Source organism: Mirounga leonina, unplaced genomic scaffold (genome assembly GCF_011800145.1).
Source record: "Mirounga leonina isolate KUSES-001 unplaced genomic scaffold, KU_Mleo_1.0 Mir_168, whole genome shotgun sequence".
Lineage (NCBI taxonomy): Eukaryota > Metazoa > Chordata > Mammalia > Carnivora > Phocidae > Mirounga > Mirounga leonina.
The window spans coordinates 758,043-767,009 of NW_023270426.1; the positions used below are offsets into that span (position 1 = coordinate 758,043).

Genomic DNA, 8,967 nt, shown 5'->3' on the forward strand with positions numbered 1-8,967 from the left:
TGATCCATGCATTAAGAGCACAAAATGAGCAGATCTGGGATTTTAAAAGTACTCTGCTCTGAGTGATGTGGGGGAGAAAGAGTTGGAGGTGCACTGAGGCAAAATGGGGAACTGCTTAAGGAATGAAACTGTTGCTTAATTTTTTTTTTTTTTTTGAGAACGTCATCTTTTATTCTTCCAATTGTCTATCTTTCTTTCTGACTTTGAATGAGGCTTCAGTCCAGGACTCTATACAAAAGAGGAACTAAATTAAGAGTTGTTGAATGTTTCATATATAGAGGTAACAGAGAAGTTTATTGCCTTCTGATTATAAATATATGTCAATTAGTCTTGGAAAGCAAGACAAGTGGAGAATAATTAGGAGATTAATATATACAAAAGGACAAAAGATAAGGCTAGACCACCTTACATGGACTTCCATAGTATTCTGTGGCTTTTGATGTTGCTATTCCGGACCATGTCTTGTAGTAATCATTAAATGAGATTGCTTTAGTTGATCTGATAAGTTTATCTGGATCTTTAGGAAACTCAGGGCTGTTATTTCTCAATTGTGTTGGTTGGTTGAAAAGTCTTAGAACTTCTTGTTTGTACAGAGATTCATCTTTAATCAGCATTTGGGCTGCTTCCAAATTCACTGGATTTTCTAGCACTGGATTAGAAAGCATAACCTGGAGGGTAAGTAAGATGCTGCTCAAGGTATAGCTTGTATTCCACTTATCGGGGTCATCCAAAATATCTATACAAGCCCGACCAGTATTTTGGTCCACATTTGGATGAAAAGGAATTGTTAGGAATTTCACAACTGGAGGGACAAAATTGTATTGTGATGTAAAGTTTATTTTCAGTTGGAAGAATAATCCATGCCAAAATGTATTTTGTAGACCTTCAATATCGGCTCCCTATTCCATTAGATCTTCACTTACAGGAAAGGCAGTAATACCCTTAAAATTGTTCTCCTTCAACTGTTGCTTAATTTTAAGAAAACCTCAAACAGGCCCTCAAGACCTGGGTTATGCTTTGCATTTCCTTTTATGTCTCTTTTGCACAAGTGATGAGTGGCGGAGCCTGGTTATTTATTTATTTATTTGACAGAGAGAGAGAGAGAGAGGGGGCACAAGGCACTGGGGGAGAGGGAGAGGGAGAAGCAGACCCCTGCTGAGCAGAGAGCCTGACATGGGGCTTGATCCCAGGACTCTGGGATCATGACCTGAGCCAAAGACAGATGCTTAACTGACTGAGCTACCCAGGCATCCCAGAAGCCTGGTTTTGACCTCAAAAATCTGTCTTTTTCTGTGGTGGGCCATCACCAGGCCTGCTCCGTGGAAATGTCTGGCAGCCCAGTGGCCTGGCAAGGAATCAAGTATGGTGATAGCTATGTTGTATAAAGTGCTTTGTCAGTGCTAACAGCTGTGTTATGTTACTGTCATGCAGTGGTACATTTTGAACCTGAACTTGGATATTAGCTTGCTTGACGCACAGTAATACGTGTGTGGGTACTGATACTGATGTATCCTGCCTACCTCCAATGCAAGCTCGCGGGCCTACAATGAAACGAGAGGTGGTAAATCTGCAGTGGCTGGCTTCTCTGGATCTCAGGAGAGGGTCCCTCGTTTCACACAGGCTGCTGAAAATACTAAAACTCAGATGCACTTTCTTGAGGAGCAAGGGAGGTGCAACAGAACTGTATCCATACACAATATCGAAATCTCTTGGTCTCGCATGTATTTTTGCATCCTTTGTTTGCTTGTTCAGTGGGAAAATAAAATATAAGTAATGAAGCTCAAATCATTGCTTTTTGCCAGTCTTTGCACCCTGAACCATCTTTGGGCTGGCCTCTCTCCTACTTTACTGCTGGGTACTCCACCGTTACTAAGCTCAGACCTTCCCCGGATGCCCCATGCTGGTGGAGAATTCACTACTTGGAAATTGTGGTTTTCACCACCAGCAAAGAGTCCAGAAGGACCACCTCATTGTGGGGAAACTGGCATTAACTGTACAAGAGACCCGACACCCTCCACAGGTAACTTCATCTTTGGAGTTTCTCTGTGGACCATTTTGTAAAGATCTGAGAATGCTTTCCATAAACTGGGGTCCGATTATGAAGAGAACTGACATTTTTTCCCTTTAGTCTCTTGCCATAGCTGAGATCAACCAAAATTTTCGGAAAATATTAATATTTATAATTTGAGGGAGGTCAGCTTCCCATTATGGTGGGATAAAGATGATGGTAGTTCCTCTCTGCAAAAGCAAGTACAAAACTGGGTACAACTGTCAAAAATAATCATTGAGAGGCACTCGAAATTGACCAAAGGCAGGCAACAGAGAGCAATTTATCCTTGAAAATGAGAGCGTTTTAGGGAAGAACAGCAGGTTATGTGGCCCTCTTGTCTGAGGCTCCCTGCATTCCCTAGGGTTGCCAGATAAAATACAAGATGTCCAGTTAAGTTTGAAGTTCAGATAAACAAAAATTAATTTTTTAGCATAGGCATATCCAAAATATTGCATGGGATATATACTAAAAAATACTCATGATTTATTTTAATTTCAAATTTATTTATTTTAAAAAATTTTATTTATTTGAGAGAGAGAGAGAGAGAGAGAGCACAAGCAGGGGAGAGGGAGAAGCAGGCTCCCTGCTCAGCAGGGAGCCAGATGCGGGGCTCGATCCCAGGACCCTGAAATCATGACCTGACCTGAAGGCAGATACTTTACCGACTGAGTCACCCAGGCGCCCCTGAATTTCAAATTTAACTGGATATCCTGTATTTTTTTTTTTTTTTTTTGCTAAATCAGGCTGTCTCCCCCTTCTGTCCACTCCACCCAACACCCCAACAGTGGAATCAAGAATGTGGGGCTGGATGGGAAAACCAGTAGCTTTACTGGCCAGAGAGGGTGTACTTGATTTGAGGTGGGAAGTGGGGATGAAAACCTGTGGATTTGTTGGCTAACAGTGATGAATGTGGCTGGGAACAGGAAAAATCATCTGCTTTACTAATGTGACAGTGCAGTTCTTGGGGTGAGTGTTAGGCCAGTTAGCAACTTAATAGAGACATCATAGAAATGAGCTCAGCTCTTCAGATCTCCCTGGCTGAATGGAAAACCACAGAGATGCACAAAGGAGACCTGAGAGAACTGAGAAGAAAAGAAATCCCAAGGAAGACCTAACTGATTGCAAATTTGAATACATTCCCAGACTTATCAATCAGGAGAGGTTGTACGCTTTTTGGGCATAAGATGTTTGAGTTCAGCTTCTACTCCAAGTATTGACTGACCCATGATGCTCTGTAGACACAGGGGAAACCATGAAGGCACCATGGTAAAAAAGGACACAAATAAAAATTTAAAAAATCTGTCCAGAAACATCAGTGACTGCCCACCACAGGGGAGACAGATTTTATAGTGTAAGTCCAGGCAAGTTACAAAGAAAAGGGAAAAAAAAATCCTCAGAAAAATGAGACAGAATTAGAGCTGTTACAACATATTATCTAAAATATCCGGTTTTCAATCCCAAATTATGAGACATACAAGGAAGCAGGAAAGTGTGATGAATATTCAGGGGAAAAAAAAAAGCAATCAACAGAAACTAATTCTAAATGGGCTCAAAGACCTCTAAGCATCTATTATAAATATGTTCAATAAAATTAAAGGAAATTGGGTTTATTTATTTGAAAAAACTGGCAGTGAAAGCAAGTAAGAAATTGCAAAAGAGAAATGGAAACTATAAAAAAAAAATAAAAACAAAAGGCAATCTGGCATTGAAAAGTAAGATAACCCAGTGCAGAATTCAGCAGATAGGCTCAACAACAGATTTGAAATGGCAGATAAAAGAATAACTGACCCTGAAGATAGCAATTACCCAATTCAGAGAACAGAGGGAAGAAATGAGATTAAAGGACAGAGCCTCAGAGACCTGTGGGATGATATCAGGATAAGTCTCTAATATTTGTGATAGGAGTCATGGAGAGATGAGAGGGAAAGGGGCAAACAAACAAACAAACAAAAAAATTGAAGCAACAGTGATCTAAAACTTCCCCAAATTTGATGAAAACCTGTAATCTGCAGATTCAAGAAGCTCAAAAAACTCCACGAAGGATAAACACCAAGAGAAGCACATCTAGTCCCATCACAGTATAACTGTGGAAAGACCTAAAGAGCAAGTCTTGAAAGCAGCAAGAGAAACATGACTCATCGTCAAAGAGAAACAATGGTGTGGAGAGTGTCTGACTTATCAGGATATAATGGCGTCCAGAAGGCAGTAGAATGACAAGTTAAAATGCAGAAAGAGTGTCGTTCAAGAATTCTCTATCCGACGAAGCTATTTATTCAGAAAACAAGAGTGAAATAGACTTCCCAAATTAATAAACACTGGGAGTATACCTGCCCTATGAGAAATACTGAAGGAAGTCCTTCAGGATGAAAGGAAATGACAATAGATAGCAACTCAGGTCCACCAGAGGGAATGAAGAGCACAGGAAGTGATAAAAATGTAGGTCAATATAAAAGACTATACATTTTTTCTCTTTTCTTTGAATTTCTTTAAAAATGTACCATTGTTGGGGCACCTGGGTGGCTCAGTTGGTTAAGCATCTGCCTTCAGCTCAGGTCATGATCCCAGGGTTCTGGGATCTAGCCCCGTGTCGGGCTCCCTGCTCAATGGGGAGTCTTCTTCTCCCTCCCCCTCTGCCCGTCCCCTGCTTGTGCTCTTTCTCAGATGAATAAATATAAATCTTTAAAAAAAGAGCATACAAAAAAAAAAAAAAAAGAGCTTACCATTGTTTAAAGCAAATGTAAGACTGATTTTGGTTTATAACATAAATAGATTTAATATTTATGGTAGTACCATAAAAGATGGGGAGAGGAAATGGAGCTTACTGGATGAAATTTGCCATATTTTATCAAAATTAAGTCAGTATTGTGGTCGGTGCCTGCCTGGCTCAGTCAGTAGAGCAAGCAACTCTTTTTTTTTTTTTTTTTTTAAGATTTATTTACTTATTTATTTATTTGAGAGAGAGAGTGAACAGAAGGGAGGGGCAGAGGAAGAGCGAATCTTAAGCAGACTCCACACTGAGGATGAGGCTGATGCAGGGCTTAATCTCACGACCCTGAGATCATGACCTGAGCTGAAACTGTGGGACGCTGAACTAACTGTGCCACCCAGGTGCCCCAAGCATGTGACTCTTGATCTGGGGGTTGTGAATTCAAGCCCCACGTTGGGTGTAGAGATTAGTCAAAAAAAAAAAAAAAAAAAGTCAGTATTAATCTGAAGTGGATTGTGATGAATTAATGGTACATATTAATTCTGAGATGACTATCTAACCCCCCCTCCAAAAAAACCCACAACAACAATAAAAAACAAAACTAAGAAAAGCTTAAGAAGTAGTAGAGGAATTAAAATAGTATCGTAGAAAATATATATTTATGCAAAGGAAGGCAGTAAAAAGGAATAGGATAAATAGAACAAGAGACATATAGAAAACAAATGGTGAATTGTCAGACATCAGTTCAACTACATCGGTAGTTATGTTAAAAGGCAGAGATCATCTGGATAAAAAAGCAAGACCCCACTATGCACTGTGTATCAGACATACATATTTGTTTAAAGACAAACATTGGTTGAAAATAAAAGAACAGAAAAGGTACAGCTTGCTGAAAGTAGCCATAAGAGAGCTGGAGTGATCATATAAATTTCAGACAAAATAGACTTTTTGACAAAGAATATTACTGGAAATGAGGAATATTTCTTAATCATAAAGATTCAATGCATCAGGAAGCTCTAACATTTATAAATGATTATATATTTCACAACAGTCTCAAAATACATGATGCAACAGGACAGAATAGAAAGGAGAAGTTGACAGTTCGGCAATAATGGCTGGAGATTTCAATAGTCCTCTCTAATTAATGGAATTACTAGATAGAAAATCAGTAAGAATATAAAAGAAAATCACTTCCAACTTGACCTGACATATATAGAATACATCCCAAAATAGCACAATATACATTCTTGTTATTGTTGTGTGTCTTGTCATTTTTGATTGAATACTGGACATTTTGTGTAAAAAGAATAGTAGAGCCTGAGGTAGATAGTATTTATGCCCAGAAATGGGCATGACTCTTCTCAGTGTTTCATGAGAGAAGATTGAGCCAATGCAGCTTCGGTTCAAGCTGATTGTAGGTTTTGTTGTTGCTATAATTACTATTAATGTATCACAGTCTTTTAATGCCTCTGGGCGGTGTGTGGGGGGGGCTGATTGCCGCTGCCTTGTACTTAATGTGGATTCTAGGGTGCTGGTGGATTTTTCTGTGTTCCCAGTTCACCTGCAACTTAAAGCAGCCCTGACTGCATACAGGGTCTGTCTCTATGGCTCTTATCTTTCTCATGTTGTATCCTGCCAGTTGTTGGTTATTGGGTGGGAAGCTAAAGATGGGGGTGAAGTGGGGGCTTTTCATTCTCTTGGTCCAGGCTCACTGAGCCAGACCCTGGGTACATGGATCTCAAGAGTAGGGCTTTTTCAGCATTCTTGTCCCTCAAATGGCAGCCAGACTCTGGCTAGTATCTACAGAGAATTTGGGGCAGGAGAGAGTTCCCTGCTCTTCCCGGAGTGGTAGCTGATCTCTGCTTTGTGTCAACACAGAAGCAGCACTGGACCTTTGCTTGAGATGAGTGACAGGTGGGTTGCCTTGTTGCTCCACACTCCAGCCCTGTTGGGAGATTGCTAGCCCTTGTTGCTAGTACATGGTTGGTGGTGGGTTTGAGGGGGACTGCCTGACTCTGCCCTTGGAATTCATCTTTGCCTGGGATGGGGGAGAGAGGGAGGGTTTTCTACACCTCCACAAGTGATGTTGGCTTCTATCCCTGCCCAGAGGCAGTGACTCTTTGCCTAGGCTGCGTGGGTGGGAGCACTTCCTGCCCCTTCCCCAGGACCCACAGTCCTTGACTCCCGCTTCCAGAAAGGTCTCTCTTCACAAAGGGAAAGTAGGTAGGGCCTTATGTGCCTGTGCACTGGTGTGGGGGTTGGGAGGTGGGGTGAAGGTGTGCAGACTTCTTGTGTCTGGAGCAACCAGGGATGTGAATGTGCCTCTGGCCCACACTTGGCCTTGAAGAATTCCTTAAACATGTATCCATTTTCTGTTTAAGCCCTCTTTTAAGGCGGTTGTCTCTTTAGGCTGTGCTTTGCCACAGGTGAAGCAGTTCAAGCATCTGGCCTCTCCTAGGGGCCGGTCATCTGAAATTTAGTTCACCTGTCTGCCTTGCTGCTTCAGCCCTCCAGTGGGCTCAAGGCAAATCATGATTTTGTTAATTATCCAGCTTTCTGTTGCCTTCAAGGCGGGTTCAAGATCAGTTCTTTTGTGGCTTTCTGCATCTAAGGGGAAGAGAAACAGGACATCTCCTGTTTCCAACTTTCTTTTTGAGTCTCCTGTCCCACAGGTAGGTGGTAACTCCTCACTCTTTTGGGGGAGATGATGATCATTAAGTCTCTATACACCTGAAAAGAAATGGAAGCCATCAAGACACCTTATCCTTCCTTCTTTAAGAGTTGAATGAAGGGGCACCTGGGTGGCTCCATCAGTTAAACGTCTGCCTTTGGCTCAGGTCATGATCTTGGGGTCCTGGGATCGAGTCCTGCATTGGGCTCTCTGCTCAGTGGGGAACCTGCTTCTTCCTCTCCTTCTGCCCCTCCCTCTCCTTGTGCATGCTCTCTCTCTCTTCTCTCTCTCTCAAATAAATAAATAAAATCTTTAAAAAAAGAGTTGAATGAAGAACTAAATGTTTTATAGCTCATAGTTCCAAGTGTAAAATTTTCATTTTCTGATATTAAATAAACAGGTTGTTTTTAAAAAGAGGGGGTCATGAAGAAATGGGGGTCTTGATTGTAGATTTTGACTTACTTTTGCTTTGAATAGTTTCAGATTCTTCATGGTTGCTTAAATTATACCACCTTGTATTATATAGAACATCTTTTTTTTTTTTTTTTTTTAACTGTTACAACTTTGTGTGTGACTTAGGTATGTGTACAGTGAAGTATTTGGAAGAGATGGACTTTGGCCAGTTGATGGAATTTCATTTCATCTTCTCATCAAATGACTTTAAAAATGAAATGAAAAGTTTCAGCTTTCACTTTTTAATTCTTTTGGCAAGATATGATGAAAAGAAATCCAAGAAGAGTAGGAAGATGTCATGTGAAATGCCAAGAAAATGGATTAACGAAAAAAATAATCTGTTTTAAGGTAGAGCAGTTCAAATATTAAGGAAAAGACCTAATTTATTCTAGTGAGAGAGACATTTTGGTGGTTTTATTTTTCATATGAAGAACAGGTTATTCTTTATTTAAATTAATGGATACAGCCAGCATTTCACACAACCCTCTGACCCACCTGTCTAGAGAGAGAATGGTAAACCAACAAGGATACAAAAAAACTCACAAAATGAATCCTAAGAAGGAAATATTTGGTTTAAATGCCTACAAGAACTTTGCAGGTGTCTGAGACACCTCAGTGAGGCAGCTGTTTTTGCAATTAAGAAAATATGAAACTTATATGAAATCAACTCACAGAAGCTCTTGGTCTTCAGTTTTTAGGTGTGAGGCCAAGCTACATCTGCATAGGACTCTGTCTGCATGATGACTAATGTTGAGCTTGGCGGCTTTATTTCCATGTAGAATAAACACAGTCTTCACACAGGATCTTATTTTTAAAATTGTATGTCTCTTTTACTCCCTAGGTTTTATGAAATCATCTAATACTCCTACCTACAAAATTCTAACATTCTCCTAGAATAGAATTACTTTTTGGTGACATGGAAAAAATTATATGAAATTCAGATTTCAGTATCCATAAATAAACTTTAATGGAGTGCCGCCACCCCATTTGTCATGTATTGTCTGTGTCTGCTTTTAATCTATAGCGGCTCCATTGGGTAGTCATCCCAGAGGCCATGTGGCCCACAAAACTTAAAATATTTACTCT

General features: G+C 40.3%; 1 pseudogene; it reads right to left on the bottom strand.

Moving 5' to 3' along the window:
* Positions 1 to 395: 395 nt before the first annotated feature.
* On the bottom strand, positions 396 to 7,920 carry LOC118017081 (annotated as a pseudogene).
* Positions 7,921 to 8,967: the final 1,047 nt, after the last annotated feature.